At 48.6% G+C, this 18,100-nt stretch overlaps 1 protein-coding gene across 1 annotated transcript in view; it reads left to right on the top strand.

Annotated features, from left to right (window-relative positions):
• Positions 1 to 18,100, top strand: part of PEBP4 (phosphatidylethanolamine binding protein 4) — a 245,740-nt gene that overhangs the window by 906 nt on the left and 226,734 nt on the right. The gene's annotated exons all lie outside the window — the stretch shown is intronic.

The raw sequence follows: 18,100 nt of genomic DNA on the forward strand, positions 1-18,100 counted from the left end.
TTTCCATACAAGCCCTCTGTGTTTCTAACCACGACACGTGGGAGTTTTCCCGGCGCTGAGGGTCTGCCTCTCTCCAACACCACCCTGGGGCAGCAGCCAGAGCCTCGTACTGCCGTGGCCCTTAGTGAGTTTCAGGGTGGGTCGCAGTGCTACCTGCACCTGTTTCCCGTCTAAGCCGCCTCTCCCTCTCTCCAGCAGTTTCCACTTCCATTCCACCCCCATCCCATTGCCACCTGGAGTTCATCAGTAGGCTCTCTGTCTCAAAGTACTTCTCTGTTAAATAGGGCGATTATAAGAGATGACATCTGTAATATGATTGGTCCTCAAAGGAAGCTTCTATGTGCAAGGCTAGTGATCACAGTAGTCAGCTCAGTCTGGTTTTATCCATCTTGTCGATTACCTCTGGGCAATTTTTAAAGCCCAGAATGACATGCCTTTTACTTAACCCCATCCATCACACCTATAACTTGTGCCCCAAGAATGCAAATCCTCTCTAATACTAGTTTATGCAAAATATGATTGGGAAGAGAAATCCATTGCCCCTCCTCCCCAAAAGCGCCAAATAAAAAATAAATGTTGCATTGTCTGAAGCACACTCCCCATCTATGAATGCATGTAAATGGAAGTTGCCCATCGAGGTGTGGGTGATAAATGTGCTTTCTGGCCTGGCCCACATTCTGTAAGTGTCGAAATGGTGAAGGATGCTTCACCCACCTCCTTTTGAACCTACCAGCTGAAGAAGAGGTCAAGGATGAGTAAGGGTATGCTACTTCGCATTTGTAGCTGGACTGACTCTCCATAAAACATAAAATACTGTCTTGAGCCCTGGCTGGTGTAGCTCAGTAGATTGAGCACGGGCCTGGGAACCAAACAACCATGGTTCAATTCCCAGTCAGGGCACATGCCTGGGTTGCAGGCCAGTTCCCAGCAGGGGACACACAAGAGGCAACCATACATTGACATTTCTCTCCCTCTCTCCTTCCCTTCCCCTCTAAAGATAAATAAATAAAATATTTAAAAAAAAACATAAAACATTGTCTTGAATACATTCTTAGGAGACAAACTAAACCATGCACAGATAAGTTCTTGCCACATATTTGGTGTCAAAGAGCCTCAACCCACCCTCTGTGTGCCAGAAGTAACTTCTTTGAGTTATAGCACAGAGGGAAGTGTAGACTGAGACTCTTCCGCCAACACCATGTTCCCCTCACCCAGCTCCAGAAGGCCAGCCTATGGTCCTCACCCTTCGCAAGTCCAGGCAGTGGGCACATCCCCAGTACAGCACAGACAGGAATATAGAACTCCCTCTACCCAAAGTCATGGGGCTACTGGGTCTGCATCTGTGGAGCCAAGACCTCTGTAGAAAAAGTCAGCTCAGTCTGGGAACAACACTGTGCAACCAGGCTCGATTGTGGGCAAAGGTATAAGTCTAGCCAGATAAAGTTACTCCTGCACTCGCATTCTGTAAACTGTCTCAGGGGCAGCCAGGTGCTCTGCTGCAGGGGGTCACCTGGATTCCCAGACCTGCTTTCTGCCCACAGTCCCCTTTCAGCTTTTCTTCAAACCAGAGTTGTTCCAGACTACATCACCTCTCTGGCATGCCCACTCAACCCTCTCCTGTTGTGATGGTCCCTCAAAGTCCCCTCCTTCTCTACATCCAATTCTCCCCTCCTCAGCCCATGATCCTGAAGTTTTTTTCAATGTCGGATCATCATATCCACATCCAGCCTGGGCTGCCTGCGGCCCTCTGCACACCTCTCCCTCAGGCCAGGCCTATGAAGACCCACCTATAGTTTCTCACTCCCAGCCAGTGACTGGGAGCTCTAGACCCCAGATCCCAGTTTTCCCCCACAGCAGTGCAACTGAAGATTCTTGGTGTGAGAGGCAGATCACCAGTGAGCTCCACCCTCAGCCTCTGGCTCAGCTGTGGCTGATGCCAGCCTTCTCACAACCTAGCCCTGTCCTTCAGCTATCTTATCCCTCCCAGCTACTCAAGACGGACTCAGAATCTTGACTGCTGAGCCAGGGATCTGCCTACCACATTTGCTGCATCGTTGTCTAGGCCTCCAGTGCCAGAATCCTGCAAAACAGGGACATTCCCCAAGGCTGGGTTCCTCACCAGCAACCTAGGAGCTCAGCACCCACTCAGCCCTATCCCAGTCCCCAGCTCCCAGCATTCAGCCATGTCTCATAGCGTAGACAGCTCCCTCACACTCCCTCACCTTGCACCCCCATGTCCCTTCCCCCAGCTGAGGAGTCCATTTCCTTTGCTTCAGGTTATCCTCAAGTCAGACCTCGTGGGAAGCTTTTCCAGAAAGGCTCCTGGCCTCTTTTTCTCTCTGCCTCCTCTTTTCTTCTGCTATGCATGCACACATGCGCACATGTGGGCACACCAGCCTCGTTGCCCATTTCCTTGGAGTGCTTCGGAATCAGCAGTTGGTTCTCCCAGTAGCTAGCTGGGCTTCTGTGCTGTCCTTCCACGGGTAGGCCTTGGCAATGTTCTGCCATGGCCTGGCTTACTCACCCCAGGGGTGGAGGCAGGAAGGAGGACAATGTGTGGCTATAGCCTGAGGGACTACTTGCCCCTTGAAGGCAGGATTCCAGTCTCCCACCTCCGTTAATATATTTCCTCACCAAAGCCCTCTTGTGACTCCCCCTTCCCAGTGACATACACCCCTCAAACCTGTCCCCAAAAGGCACCCCTTCCATCTATCTCCATAACCACCCTCCTCGAGATCATCACTTGGCTGCCATTTTCCTGAAACCCGTGACCCAGGGACCTAGTCTAGGGAAAGAACACACCATCCTGGTTCTCATGAAAGAGCCCACACAGCAGGCTGTTAGCCAGTGCCACCAAGCCCTCCTGTCCCTGTGGCTGTGCAGGTCCTTCCCCAGTGCCAGCCCAAGATTCCTGTGCCCTCCTCCAACCTGCCTGCTCCATTTGCTTCGCAGGCAGCTCCAGCCCTTCAACCGTCTGCAGGCCAACCTCTTTTCTCTCCACCCCTCTCAGAACACTGAGCCTCTGCAAAGTCTGACCCACAGGCCTTGTGACATGAGCTCCACCTCCTCCCCCAGTGTGCAGAGTCTGGGACACGTGGCATTGCCACCCTGTGCTTGGGGCAAACTTCAGAACCAGCAGAGAAAAAAAAAAAACAGAGGGAACTCAACATGCTGAGACCCAGCAGGAGGAAGAAGTAGAATCTGGAAAGCTGGAAGTCTCTCAGCCTCCACACCCAGCACTCAGGGACACTGCCTGGTCTCCATGAGGGGATGGGACTGTCCTGGGCTTTTGCTCAAACAATTCCCTCAGCCTGAACACTCTTCTTCCCACCCCCTGCACCTGCATAATGCTTACTCATCCTTCAAGTCAGCCTGGGTGTCACTTCCTCCAGGAAGCCTCCCATGAATACCCCCTACGAAGTCTCAAATCCTGCTCTTCCTCTGTGCTCCCCAAAATAATACCAGTCACAATATTCTATCACTGGGTCTCTCTCTCTCTCTCTCTCTCTCTCTGGTACTGAGAACTAGAGAACTCTTTAGGGGAAGGGACTATGCTTATTCAAAAGAGTACCCTTCATGCTGATTTGGCAACAAGCTCTTAATAGGTGCTCAAAAAATGCTTGATGGGTGAATGAAAGTTTGAGGTGGGAAACTTGATGAGAAGGGGGTTAACACCACCCAGGGGCTCCTCACATGTTGTCCAGAGAGATCTTCCCCAGCTTGTACGGGCCTTTTCTTTGGGCGGCCATCACCCAGTGCTTCCTGTGGGCGCGCGGTTGGGCTGGACTGAAGGGAGCAGCGCAGGGCAGGGGAACGCAGTGGGAGGGGGAACGAAGCACAACCAGGTCAGCCCAAGTGAGGGTCTTAGAGCAAGAGCGCGGCTCCTGTTGTCCAAGCCCAAGGGGCTGAGACACCCAGCCTCGGGACCAAGACAGAGACCACCCAGGGAGTCAAGGGGCTGCTTGAGGAGCAAGAACATGGTACATGCCATGCTGGGGGGGGGGGCATCTGTATGTTCTAAACTGGTTTGGTGACTTGGAAAGTGGCCCATTGTCTATCAGGAGGTCTGGATTCTGTCCTCACTCCATGTGATGTCAGACGACTCCCTCTCTTCTCTGGGCCTCAGCTTTCTCGTGTACAAGGTCAGGGACCTCCAAGGTTCATTCCAGCACTGACATGTAATACGGGTTCCCAGCACGAAAGGCATATATTCTATCGGCCGTCCTTTTCATCAGAGCAGCTCCTGACCCTGACTGGGACTCCGCAAAGTATCAGCTGATGGCTGCCAAGGCTGAGAGCGGAAGGAGGAAGTATTTGGGGGCTGGGGGATGCAGAGAGAGAATCTAAGTCTGCAATCATTCCTGACTGCAGTTTCCTTAAATTGCAGTCATAATATTGGGACCAATTCAGCCAGAGAAAATTCCAGGATTTCAGGAGAGATAGGGAATAGTCAAGGACAGGCATGGAAAGGGCAGCCGGACATGTCTGGAAGCAGCTGGCACTGGATTGTTAAAGGGTAATGGAAGGGCATCTCTGTCACAACCCCCAAGGCACAGGCTGGTGACAAGACAGAAGAAAGCCAAGGAAAGAAAGTCCCCAGGTAGGTGGGCAGTAGCAGGTCTCCTAGTGGCAGCCACCAGGAACTGGTTGCGTGATTTTGGGTAAGGAACTTAGCCTCTGATCTTCTGTCGGGGACAATATTGCTTGCCCAAAGACAGGAGGCGGCGAAATAATCTTCTCATGGTACCTTTGAGGTCTGAGACCAAAGGTTGTGTGATCCTTCTAACTCTTCCTCCACTTATGCCTGCTCCCCCCACTACAGACCTATGCTTGGCACCCCTGCATAAAATGGGGCCCAACTCCATTTGTGCCTGTGCTACCTGGGCTGCATATAGAGAGCAGGTGGCAGAGAGCACGTGGGCAAAACTGGGGTGGGGGGCAGATTTCTGAGACTCTAACTGGCCGGGTTGGAAGATCTGTGCCCACTTTGGCCTTGGTGCCCAGTGGGTTTCCTGAAGAAATGAACAAACAGGGTGAGGCAGTAAAAGGAACACAAATGAGAATTCTCCTGGGATCCTCAAAACCCAGCTGGTGCCTTGCAGACCTCTAAAGACACACTGCGGGCGGGCAGGGCTGCTCAGGGCCTGAAGAATCCATCCCCAACCTGGTCTGGCCAGAGCCTCTACAGGTAGGAATATGAGCACGCTCCCATGCCCTCTCCCATGCCCTCTTCTTTGGCCTGGCCTCCAGGGGAGCCGCAGCTGCAGAGGCCTCCCTATGGACCATACTGCAGCTTGGAAGCAGCTCTTCATTCAGCAGAAAAATGGGAGCACTTACGCGTTTAGGAGCAGCAAACACCACCACCACCAACACCGTGGGGGAAATGCATGGCCCACCCCAGTCTCCTGGGGTGCTAATTTCTTAGGGCAGGAAGGAGACTTTGGAAACCACCACCAGGCAGGCCTACATAAGCCGAAACGTTACAAGAGGAGGGCAAAAGTGCACCCTAGCCACAGTCTGTCCAGGACTAGGCACCTTCACTGCAAGCAAGCTGCAGGCCCGAGTGAGGGTAGGCCCGCTCCTGGAGCCCTGCAGAGCTGCGAGGGAGAAGCTCAGAGGAGGCTGATCACCCCAAAATAGACTTGGTTTTTTTTTCACAACTTTTTCATGAGGCACTGGCACCTCTTGCAACATGGAAAAAATAGCCTGAACTGTTAACAAACAACGATTATAAAAAGCCCCAAATGTTCCCCATAAGTTTTCATGTGCCTGTGATGCTCGGGGGGAGGGGGAGCGTGCTGGAGGAGGGGCAGGGGGGGTATGTGTCCGAAAGCCCCCAGTCTCCTCTCTCCTGACCCACTTTGCCCTGTGGTAGCTATTTCCACTACAGCTCAGAAGGATGATAATTGATGTTGGGGATGGGAAAGTTTCTGTTGACCTTCAGAAGTGGTCTTTTGTGAGTGTGGATTACTGTTACTGCTTCCAGGTAAAGGAATGAGTGGTACAGAATAGGTTGTCTTAAAAGCAAATCTAGTGTCATTGAGGCTGGTTTACATTAGGCTGCCCCGCCCTGACTAGTGTGGCTCAGTTAGTTGGGCTTCATCCCACAACGAGAGAAAGTTTGCCACGTCAGGGCACATGCCTGGGTTGCAGGTTCACTCTTGGTCCAGGCATGTATAAGAGGCAGCTGATCGGTGTTTGTCTCCCTTTCTTTCTTCCTCCCTTCCCCTCTTTCTAAAAATAAATAAAACAAAAAAACCCCACATAATAAATTAGGCTGCCCCACTGGGTGGACATGGTTTATTTAGCAAATACTTAGAGGGCTCAGTGTTGTTGTCAAAGTCAGCTTATCCTGAACTTGAACCCCCCTTGGGCATTGCTGCATGTCAGTAACCAGAGGTGAGTTGGGGGTTGCAGCTGCTCTGGACTCAGATGAAAGGGTTTTGTAGGTCCATCCAGAAGGGACCTGGTCCTCAGCTGCACCTTGAGTCCCCGTTGCAGGGCTCCAGGCCAGACCCGCCCCTGCACCCTTTGCCCGGCCACGGAGCCTTCATGGTCCTGGGACTCCAACAACAAGAGAAAGAGAACGGTGTAAACAGTGCAGGAGTGAAGTCTGGAACTGGGTCCCCTTCCCCTCGGGTGCTCAATAAAATCAGGAGGTTGACCGGGAGGTGTCTGAGGAGCCTCTGGCCCTGGCTTTTCATAACCAGAGGAGAAGCTGGTTATGAAAAGCCAGGGTCAGAGGCTCTGGAGCTCTGTGCTCCAGACCAGAGGAGCAGGAGTCTGGGATCAGTCAGGGACCCACTCCACCCACCTTCACAGGTCCCCTTTCTCGTTTCCTTCTTTCCTCCTTTCCTCCTTACCTCTCCTTCTCCCTTTTCTTTGTCTCTCCGATTCATTCCTCTCCCTTCCCTTACCTCCTGGACAGAGATTTCTATACAAACGCACACACGTGGCTCTGGCTTGGTCGAAGAGAGGAGGGTGGCAAGCAGGCAGACAGCCAGGACACTGGAGACTCTAATGGGCATTATTCAACCCTAGATGGGCAGGCAGTCAGAGAATGCCGGCCTGAAGTTTCCTGAGGTGGTGACAGTGGTGAGGGACCAACAGACAACTGCACTGTCTGTGGGCTTCTTGGACCCTAAAGTCTTCTTTCAGTCTCCAACCAGCCAGACTGAGCAGCCAGCTACCCCGTGGAAACTGCAGCCCCTCCGGGGTGTGGCTGAGGGAGAGAAGGCTGTGCAGAGGGGCCGGTGTTCTTCTTCCCGGCCAAAGCATTGCTCTACAGGCCAGTCACTTGGGGTTTTCCAGACCCCTGGGGCAGGGCATAAAGTGAGATTTGGAGAAGCCGGGCAGACCAGAGCACAGGGAGTGGGCACTGGGACATAGAGGGTAAAGGAGCAGGTGCTCAGAGCAGGAAACTTCCCATGGAACAGGCCAGCCCATGCCACAGCCTGTGACACAGGTCCCTGGACGGAGTGGCTGGCGTGACTGATGGTTGAAACTTGTCCTCTTGGAAACACAGTCCAGGGTACCACCAAGGCCACTGAACACATGCTTCAACTTAGTCTGGCTTGCCACAGTTCTGCAAAGTTCCAGGTCACCCTGCCTTTATCCCACCCTACCCTCTTCTTCCTGCCAGGGGACTCCCTGAAAGCTGTCTGGGAGCCTGTGCAATGGGTGGCATCCTAGGGCTAGAGGCAAACCCAAGAGGGGACTTTTCATCTTCACACCCCACAAGGGAGCCATGGGGCAGCAGAGTGGCCGGCGCACCCGAGCTTACATGGCTCCAGCTGCCATTCTGCATGTGCAGAGCTGAGCACCTGGGCCAAGGCGCGTGGAGGTTTCAGTACAACTTTGTTCCTCTATCCAGTCAGACCTGGCCAAGAACTGTCAGGTTGTCAGAGTCCTGAGCACGTGCTGCCTCCTGGGCCTGTGGTGACTGTGCAGCAGGCAGAGAGGGCTTGACCTGCTGACAGCCCCGCCAGGCTGAAGGCACCTGACCTGCCTGTGCAACCGGTCAGCCCTCCTGTCCTGGGTCTCCAGAAAAAAGGAGCCACTTTTGCTTATTCAGTCATTTATCTTTTCTTCCACTGATCCCGTGCCAGACACTGTGCTAGAGATTCTAAATGTGCTAGTAAGGGTTCTAAAATGATAATGATGCCATCCCAGTCCACAAGGATCTGAAGTTTAACAATAATTGTTAGGTGGTCAGTGACGTGGGCCATGAAAGGATTCACAAAGAGAAGAAAGTGTAGAAAGTAAAGATTTTATTTACTTTCCAAGAGAGGAGAGGGGCATGGTGTGGAGAGATACCCCAGCATTGAGGGTTGGGGCCTTGAGTTTTTATTGGATTAAAACAGGGTGGGGTTGCCCTTGTGTGGCCCCTGGGCTGCTGGGGGCTTCAGTTTGTTCTGCCTGTCCTGCCTGTAGCTGTAGGGAGTGGTGAGTCAGGTTCTGTTCTTGCTTTCCAGTAATTTCCAGTCCTGCGGATAAGCTTAGAAGAGTAAATCGGCAGTCGTGTTTAATGAGGCCATGAGCCCGCTCAGCAAATGGCGCCATGATAGCAAATGGTGTTGGCTTTGTCCTTTTGATAATAATAATTATTATTTTTAGGCAGTTTATTACATGCCCAGTATTGAACTATTCACATGACTACACTTAAACTTGCTAACGATACCATGAGGAGGTACTATTACTATCCCCACTTGGTAGATGAGGACATTGAAGCTTCAAGATGTGATGGGACTTGCCAGGGGCACAAAGCAGGCCGCCCCAGAGTAAAGTAAGGTTTCTCATCTGGCTGCTGGCTCAGAGCCTGTTGGGGGAGGCAGCCTTTTAGAGCATTAACATGATGATGAGCCTGGTGACTGAGCCCTGATTTTCAAGCATTAATGTGTTGTCCTTTGTTCATACGAATACAAACCTTCTTATCTCACAGATGAGAACATTGCGGTCCATGGAAGAAACCAGCCAGGGCAAAGTCACACAGAAAGTCTGTGGCTATCGTCAGGCCCAGTGCTTCACACTCTTTTCTTCCTCACTGACACATTCTGTGGGATGACCTCCCCCAGTTTTGAGATTCTGACTGTGTGATGTTATCACATGGTGTCGTAACTTGCCTTCAGGAAGGGTCAGCAGGAGCTTCCTGGCCATAGGGACACAGAAAGCAGAGGAACAGGCAGGGACCAGCCGAGATTTGTCTCAAAGCCCTGTCGCAGCCCACACCCTCCACAGTCCTTGCCCCACAGAGAGTCAAGAGTGTGGAAATGTTTTCGTGCCTCAAGGCATGGGCTTCTAACTCAATTGATGGAATAGCTAACATATATATGTGTATGTGTATATTATACATATACGTATATACATTATATGACACATATATGCACACACACACACACACACACATACACATATCCCCAACAAGAGAACCAACGAGTCTTGAGAGCTGGAGATGAGAACTTATGCTCAGACGTAAGGGCACAGGGAGAAGACATAAAATCACTTGTACCTTAGAGTCCAGACAAAGTTTAGCTGTCAATGTGGACAGCTGGGTCCTTAACTGGTCACCTCATTTGGCCAAGCTGACACCTGTGGGAGGGCTATGCCCTTCTCAATATCGGTCCCTGGTCTGACTTACCCCAGCGGAGCAGGGACACCCTCAGGTTCTAAGAAATCTCAGGCTCAGCCTCATCCCTTCCTAAAATAAAAGGAGCTCCCTCACTCAGCTACTCCTTGGCAAGGGGCCGGGGATCTCTGCTGCCCGGGGAGGAATTTCTGAAACAAGCCTGAAGGTCCTTGGCCAGGTATGACTAGAAAGAGGAACAAAATTGGGTGGGCTGGGGCAAGAGAGGGCAAGGGTCAGGGTTATGGCAGCTGCTCAGTTTCTCTTTGGAGAAATGGATCCTACTGCCTGAAGGATAGGGGTGCTCCAGGTGGTAAGGGGCACAGGGCCAGGGGTGAGGGGAGCGGCAGGAAAAGGCCAGGTGCAGGATAACTGAAGAAACAAGATCCTCCATACAGGTGGTGGTCTCAGTTTAGTGGGGTGTGAGTTTTTCACTTACCTGCCACCTCGCCTATGGGACCAGCTAGGATGTCATGATTCCCTGGCCAGAAACAGTGTCCCGAGCCAAGGCAGTGGAAGAGAAGGTATGAGGGAACAATCCACGAATTTTAGGGGCTGGGGTCCGAAGCCAGCCCACAGGGAGCCAGGTAAGGGACACAGTTACCATATCCAGGGGTGGGACCAGCAGGTCGGCCTCCTGGTCAGTTTCTTTTCACCCAGGGCTGTGCAGAACCCAGAGCTGAGTTACCCGGAGGCCATGTTACCATCTTCGGGCAGGTGAGCGATCTACCCCCACTCCTCCAGAAAGCAACTGCTCTTTCCACCCCTTCCCCAGACTATCTTTGACCTCTTACCTCCCGCCACTGCTGTGGCTCAGGACGTACAGCCCAGCCTGCCCCTTCCAGCTGTTTTGCTGAGAAGTAAAATGCTCTCTGCCGGTTGGCTAGACTGGCCCTTGGGAGTGCACTAAAGGGGCAAGGCCAAAGGGGATCCTTAGTGGATTCTGGAAGCAAAGCCCTCACAAGTTGTCCAGCCCCCCAAAGTGACTTTAGTCAGAAGACCCATCAGCCAGGTCAGGGAGTTGGCCTGTCAGTGACATGATACCCTGAGGTCTGGGAGCTACCCGACTCTTTGTTAGGGCAGAGCAGACCTGCAGGGGGCGCTAGAGAAGCATGCGTTCGGCATCATCTCAGCTCCCTCTTAGCCCCACTTGGTGACCACCATTGTTTGGGAAGATGCAGAGGAGTAAAGGATGGCGGTAAGAAAATGAGTCTGTGCCTCCATACCCATGTTAATTATTATAATCAGGATTTTTTTCAAATTAAAAGCATCTTTTTTCTTGTTTTTAAAAGATTTTATTTATTTATTTTTATTTTTACGTATATTTTATTGATTATCCTATTACAGTTGTCCCATTTTTCCCCTTTTTCTCCTCCACCCTGTACCCCCCTTCCTCCAGCATTCCCCACACCCTTAGTTCATTCATGCCATGGGTCACACAAATAAGTTCTTTGGCTTCTCCATTTCCCATACTATTCTTAACCTCCCCCTGTCTATCTTGTACCTACCAATTATGCTTCTTATTCCCTGTACCTTTTCCTCCATTCTCACCCCTCCTCCTCTCCCTCCCTGCTGATAACCCTCCATGTGATCCCCAGTTCAGTGATTCTGTTCCTGTTCTAGTTGTTTGCTTAGTTTGTTTTTGTATTTTTTAGATTCAGTTGTTGATAGTTGTGAATCCATTGCCATTTTACTGTTTATAGTTTGATCATCTTCTTTTTCTTAGATAAGTTCCTTTAACATTTCATAGAGTAAAGGCTTGGTGATTATGAACTCCTTTAGCTTTACCTTACCTGGGAAGCACTTCATCTACCCTTCCATTCTAAATGAAAGCTTTGCTGGATAGAGCAATCTTGGATGTAGGTTCCTGCCTTCCATGACTTCGAATGTTTCTTTCCAGCCCCTTCTTGCCTGCAAGGTTTTTGAGAAATCAGCTGATAGCTTTATGGGAACTCCTTTGTAGGTAACTGTCTCCTTTTCCCTTACTGCTTTTAAGATTCTCTCCTCTTTAATCTTGGTTAATGTAAATATGATGTGCCTTGCTTGGTGTGTGCTTCCTTGAGTCCATCTTCTTTGGGCCTCTCTGAGCTTCCTGAACTTCCTGGAAGTATAGTACCTTTGCCAGATTGGGGAAGTTCTCCATTATTTTTTCAAATAAGTTTTTCAATTTCTTGCTTTTCCTCTTCTCCTTCCAGCATCCCTATGATTTCAATGTTGGAATGTTTAAAGTTGTCCTGGAAGTTCCTAAGCCTCTCCTCAATTTTTTGAATTCTCGTTCCTTCATTTTGTTCTGGTTGAATTTTTATTTCTTCCTTCTGGTCCAAATTGTTGATTTTGCATCCTGGTTTCCTTCCTTTCACTGTTGGTTCCCTGTATATTTTACTCTATTTCACTTTTCATAGCCTTCCTCTATTCATACTTTTTCCTCTATTTTGTGACCGTACTCAGCCATTTCTGTGAGCATCCTGATTGGCCAGTGTTTTGAACTCTACATCTGATAGTTTGGCTATCTCTTCAGCACTTAGTTCTTTTTCAGGAGTTTTGATCTGTTCTTTAATTTGGGCCATATTTATTTTTCACGGCACACCTGTTACATTGTAAGGGGAGGAGACTTAGGTATTTTCAGGGCAGGGCAAACCACATCACTGTGTTGTGGAGCCGTATGTGGGAGAGGGGTCAGAGAGGGAACAATGCTGCATGCTTGGTTCTTGGCTTTCAGTTACTTCCCCAGTACCCACAAGCAAACTGGGCCCTTCTGGTGCTGATTCCTGGGTGGGTGTGTTTGTGTATGTTCTAGGACCCTATGGGTCTCTGCAATGATCTCTCTGGTGAGGCTGGGAGTTTCTCCCACCATTGCAACCCCCATAGGTTTTTACAGCCAGAGATTTTGAGGCTTTCTTTTTCCATGCTGGGATCCTGACCTATGGGGTCTGTCTCACTCCCTAGTGTTCCTCCTGGTTTATCCACATGCAAATGTGGGACCACCAGATGCCGCCTTGCCACATGGTCTCATCTACCCCAGCTGCCCAGCTTGGCCCCTTCTACCAGTCTGAATGAATGTTTCTTCTTTAACTCCTTGGTTATCAGACTTCCATACAGTTCTGTTTTCTGGAAGTTCTCGTTGTATTTTGCTTTTAAATTTGTTGTTATCCTTCTTTTGGTTGTGTGACCAGGCAAAGTGTATCTACCTCTGCCTCCATCTTGGCCAGAAGTCTCTAAAAGCACCTTTCAGAAGACTACAGTACATCCTGACCATATAGGCTTAGGGGTTTGGAATCCCAAGTCAGACTATCTGCGTGCAAGTCAAAGGGATTCCACTCATAGACTTTGGTTTTGCTGCATGTTTCCTTTCATAGTCATTAACATTTTTAACAATGTACCATGTGGTACATTAAAGTATTATAGATATCTAAGTTATAGAAGAGTAAGGACCCAGACAACTGTGAACCCCTTAATCAACTGAAAAAGTATAATACAACCAACAAACTGCATGGGCGAAGGTACATGTGAGTAACTCCCCATCCTCACCTGCCACCTCTCCAACAGAGGGACCCCATTCTGCATTCTGTGTTTGTCATTTCCCTGATGGTTTAATATACAGGGTCTGGCACAAATAACACTCCTCTTTATTACAAAATATTTTATTATGAAATCATAATCATGTAATTGTGTAACATAACAATATCACACTCAAGCACTCCATATGACATTTTGGGTGAAATGTTCAAAATAAAACTATAAATTATTACACCCATATTATTACCCTACCAACCACACTCAAGCAGACCTCACTTCTGCTGGACCCTGTATTTTATAACTCCACGTGTAACTGACTTTTACCAGTTGAGTTTTTTGCTTGTTTTTGTTTTTAAGAAGAAACAGTATTTTATTTAAGAAGTATTTCCCTGGTTCTATAGTTCACAGATGTTCATTTATAAATATTATTAATAATTGCAGCAAAGTTGGCAAATATAAAAAATTTAAAACCCTTACAATTTTCACCACTAGTAGATGGAAATATAAAAATACATAATTGGTAGAATACTATGTGTACAGCACTACGTATACAGCTTTTTTATATCTTTTTTTTCTGAGCATACAGTTTCAGAGTAGAACATTCAGACAGTGAAAGTAAATAAAGAAAAAGTACTGTGTGTTTCACACTGCTCTGAACATGTTCAGTGTGCCTGCCCACATTGTAACTGGTTATTCAGGAGCAAACTTATCCATAGGAAAGAAGGTTCCAGATCATGTCCATCACCCCAGCCAGTGCAAAGGCCCTCTGGCCATATCTTTGGTTAGGAAGAGACTTGTATGCACCCCTGAATAAGGGTAACAGGGGAGGGGGCGCCCTCAACAACCATCAACAATGGAACTTCATTCCAAAGAACTCACATAAATCCAGGGGAAAAAATTGTGCTATTGAACATTTAACAAACCATTCAAGGTATGTAAAATCAGTTACTTACTTGATAAATGAATTATGCCTCTACCAAAAACCTTGTTTCCTTTAGGTAGAAAATAAAAACATATGTTATGACCAAAATCAAGTTGTATTTTCCCCTCACACTCTGTTCATGCTTTTCTATGGCCAAACTATCAACCTCAGAGTTCCAGCTCTTTTTAGTGAAACTATCTGAACTCTGTTTCACTGGACTGGTGTATAGTAGTCTACATATTGGTGCAAACATATCTATATGTGATCTGTATTCCCATTCATGCATGTGGCAGTCAGGGCCCATCATGCACATCCAGTATTTCTAAAGGGAGTCTGCAAGACATCCACAATCCACAGGACAGTGTCTGAGTCTCGTTCCTTAGGTACTTCCAACTGGTACCTAAGAAAGACTTGAGACTCAGGGAGTAACAGCAAGGGCGCGGCCGGCGGGGAAGCAGACAGTGCAGCAGAGTCACCCACCAACAGGTGGCAAGGCCAGGAGACTGGGGGAGAAGTTCCAAAATAGACATTGCCTTGTTGCCCAGGGCCTCCCTTGGCCTGAAGGATAACAGAGATGATGGCGGATGGGCGGTGGGGGGGGTACTGAGTTTCCCCGCACTGGGGTAGGTGGAATGGTGACAGTGCAGGGCCGGAGATCACTGGGAGGGAGCCATGGGAGGCTTCTCTCCTCTAGCTCTGCTTAAGAAATTCCCAGGCAGGTCCCAGCGTTAGCCTCTCCAGTGACAGAAACCCCCATGTAAAGACTGGGGCCCTTAAATCCCAGTGGGGAGGCCTGGGGTTGGTGGCGCGGCCGGAGGGGAAAGTGGTGGGATGTGGGCTGACTGGGCCGAGCAGCGTGGCGCCGCTGCAGCTGGAGCTCAGCTGACTGGGCGCGGCGCCAAGCCCAGGCCCCAGACTCCTCTGGAGAAACCCGCACTTCCCGGTGACAGCATGCTAGCCAGAGTGGGCCCGCTGCTCCTGCTGCAACCTTTGGGGCGCAGATGCAGTTGCTTGGGGCTCAGGTAGGAGGAGGAAGGAGCAAAGGTGATACCTACCTTCTGTCTCTTTACACTCTCTTCTTCCCCTCTCCCACCCTAAACCCAAGAAGGAGCCGGCGCCAGAGGCAGCTGGGAATTCCTGGCAGGGACTAATTGAGATAAATCCGGTTAGCAGAAGACTCAGCTCTCAAAACCAGCCGACGTGGAACAATGTCCAGCGGTCTGCCCTGGGGAGGAGAGCCTCTCCTGGCTCCATCTGAGTGAGGGGCGCGAGTGGGGAGGCCGCTGCCCGCTAGGCTCTGGAGGCGGAGGGTCGCTCCTCCAGACCTGCCCCGGGCCCTCCCACAGGCTTCTCGGTCAGCTGTGAAACTGGCACGGTTTGAGAACAGTTGTCACCACAGTCAGAGTTAAAGAGCCCTTTCACTTATACCAGTGGTTGAATCAACTCCAGTGAGACGCATTTATTGAATCAGTTATGGCAGGCACTGTGCCAGGCTCTGGCAATTTGCTTTTACCATAGGAAATGAGATTGCAAGGAAAAAAAATATGTTCTGACAAGCAGACCTTTTAGAATATCCTACAGTAGAATTCTGGGAAATACATTGATAAATCTCAGAGGACACCGGGTAAGGAGTTTAAAATCGGAAAAGCTGTGAACAAATTCGTTTGCTTAACGGCGACAAAGATGACCGTGTTACTGGACAGAAGGAGCAGCTTACGGCAACTTAGTATTTTTTTTTTATTGGCCACAGTGAAAAGAGAAAGTTAAGTACAGGAGAGCTGACCAAAATTTTTTTTAATGTTGTTTTGGGGTCACAGCTATGGAGTGAAGTGCACTTAATGTAATTGAGATGGAAATACGAAGTTGTAATTTGGGATTTCTAAAGTACCCGGACTTCACACAAAATCGTTAGAAAATCAGATTCCTCAGAATTTAGAGCTCTAATTTTCAGTATCCACAAAGTTTGTTTTTAAAGAAAACTTGGTAATGGGCATTAGTTCAAACTTTCACTTTGAAGATAGCTAGGATAACAATCAAAATGTCCTGATTAAATGAACTGACCCCTCTGTTTTTCAGAATTATTAAGGAATTTGGTGATTAAATGGATTTTTATTTCTCTTCTTACTGATAAGATAAACACACAATTTTCACTATCCTCATATTCTTTTTTAAAAAAATATCTTATAGATTATGCTATTACAGTTGTCCCATTTCCCCCCCTTTATTCCCTTCTGCCCTTTGCACCCCCTCCCACATGCATTCCCCCCGCCTTTAGTTCACGTCCATGGGTCACACATATAAGTTCTTTGGCTTCTCCATTTCCTATACTATTCTTAACCTCCCCCTGTCTATCTTCCACCTGTCATTTATGTTTCTTATTCTCTGTACCTTTTCCCCCTCTGTCCCTGTCCCGTTCCCTCACTGATAACTCTCCATGTGATCTCCATTTCTGTCGTTCTGTTCCTGTTCTAGTTGTTTGCTTAGTTTATTTTTGTTTTTGTTTTTGTTTTAGGTTCGGTTGTTGATAACTGTGAGGTTGTTGTCATTTTACTATTCATATTTTTATCTTCTTTTTCTTAGATAAGTCCCTTTAACATTTTATATAATAAGGGCTTGCTGATGATGAACTCTTTTAACTTTACTTTATCTGAGAAGCACTTTATCTGCCCTCCCATTCTGAATGAAAGCTTTGCTGGATAGAGCAATCTTGGATGGAGGTCCTTGCCTTTCATGACTTCAAATACTTCTTTCTAGCCCCTTCTTGCCTGCAAGATTTCTTTGGAGAAATCACTTGATATAGCCTTATGGGAACTCCTTTGTAGGTGACTGTCCCCTTATCTCTTGCTGCTTCTAGAATTCTCTCCTTCATTTTAATCTTGGGTAATGTAATTATGATGCACCTTGGTATATTCCTCCTTGGGTCCAACTTCTTTGGGACTCTCTGAGCTTCCTGGATTTCCTGGAAGTCTATTTCCTTTCCCAGATTGGGGAAATTATCCTTTATTATTTGTTCAGATAAGTTTTCAATTTCTTGCTCTTCCTCTTCTCCTTCTGGTACCCCTATGATTTAGATGTTGGGATGTTTAAAGATGTCCTGGAGGTTCCTAAGCCTCTCCTCATTTTTTTGAAATCTTGTTTCTTCATTCTGTTCTCATGGAATGTTTCTTCCTTCTGGTCCACACCATTGATTTGAGTCCCGATTTCCTTCCTGTCATTGTTGTTTCCCTGTGCATTTTCCTTTATTGCACTTAGCATAGCCTTCATTTTTTTCATCGAATTTGTGACCATATTCAACTAATTCTGTGAGTATCCTGATTACCAGTATTTTGAACTGTGCATCCGATAGGTTGGCTATCTCTTCATTGCTTAGTTGTAGTTTTCTGGAGCTTTGATTTGTTCTTCCATTTGGGTCATTTTTTTTTTTTTTTTGGTCCTGGGTGCACCTGTTATGTAGTAAGGGGAGGAGCCTTAGGTGTCATCAGGGCGGGGCAACCCACATTGCTGCACTATGACACTGTATGTGGAGGAGGAGTCTGAGAGGGAATAATTCCACTTGATCTGCTCTCTGCTGGATTTCAGTCACTTCCCCCACTACCCACAAGCAAAGTGAGCCCTTCTGGTGCTAACTCCCAGTGGGTGGGCTTGTATACATTCTAGGACCCTGTGGGTCTCTCCAACAAACTCTCCTGTGAGGCTGGGAGTTTCTCCCGCTGCTGCCTCAACCCCCACAGGTGTTTTCAATCAGAGGTTTGAGGCTTTATTTTCCATGCCGGAGCCCTGGGTTGCTAGGTCTGTCTCGCTCCCCAATTGTTCCTCCCGGTTTATCTGCATGTGAATGTGGGACTGCCCAGTGCGCAATCTGCCACCTTGCTGGGTTCACCAGCCACCACCTTGCCCACCCTGGTCCTCTAGCTGCTCCCTTGCCAGGAGTCCTCTCCACCTGGCTGCCCATCTCTGCCTCTCCTACCAGTCTGGCTGAATGTTTATTCTTTAACACCTTGGTTGTCAGACTTCTATAGAGTTCAATTTTCTGTCCATTC

The sequence above is a fragment of the Artibeus jamaicensis genome, unplaced genomic scaffold (assembly GCF_021234435.1).
Source record: "Artibeus jamaicensis isolate MK-2021 breed Jamaican fruit bat unplaced genomic scaffold, CSHL_Jam_final contig_477, whole genome shotgun sequence".
NCBI lineage: Eukaryota > Metazoa > Chordata > Mammalia > Chiroptera > Phyllostomidae > Artibeus > Artibeus jamaicensis.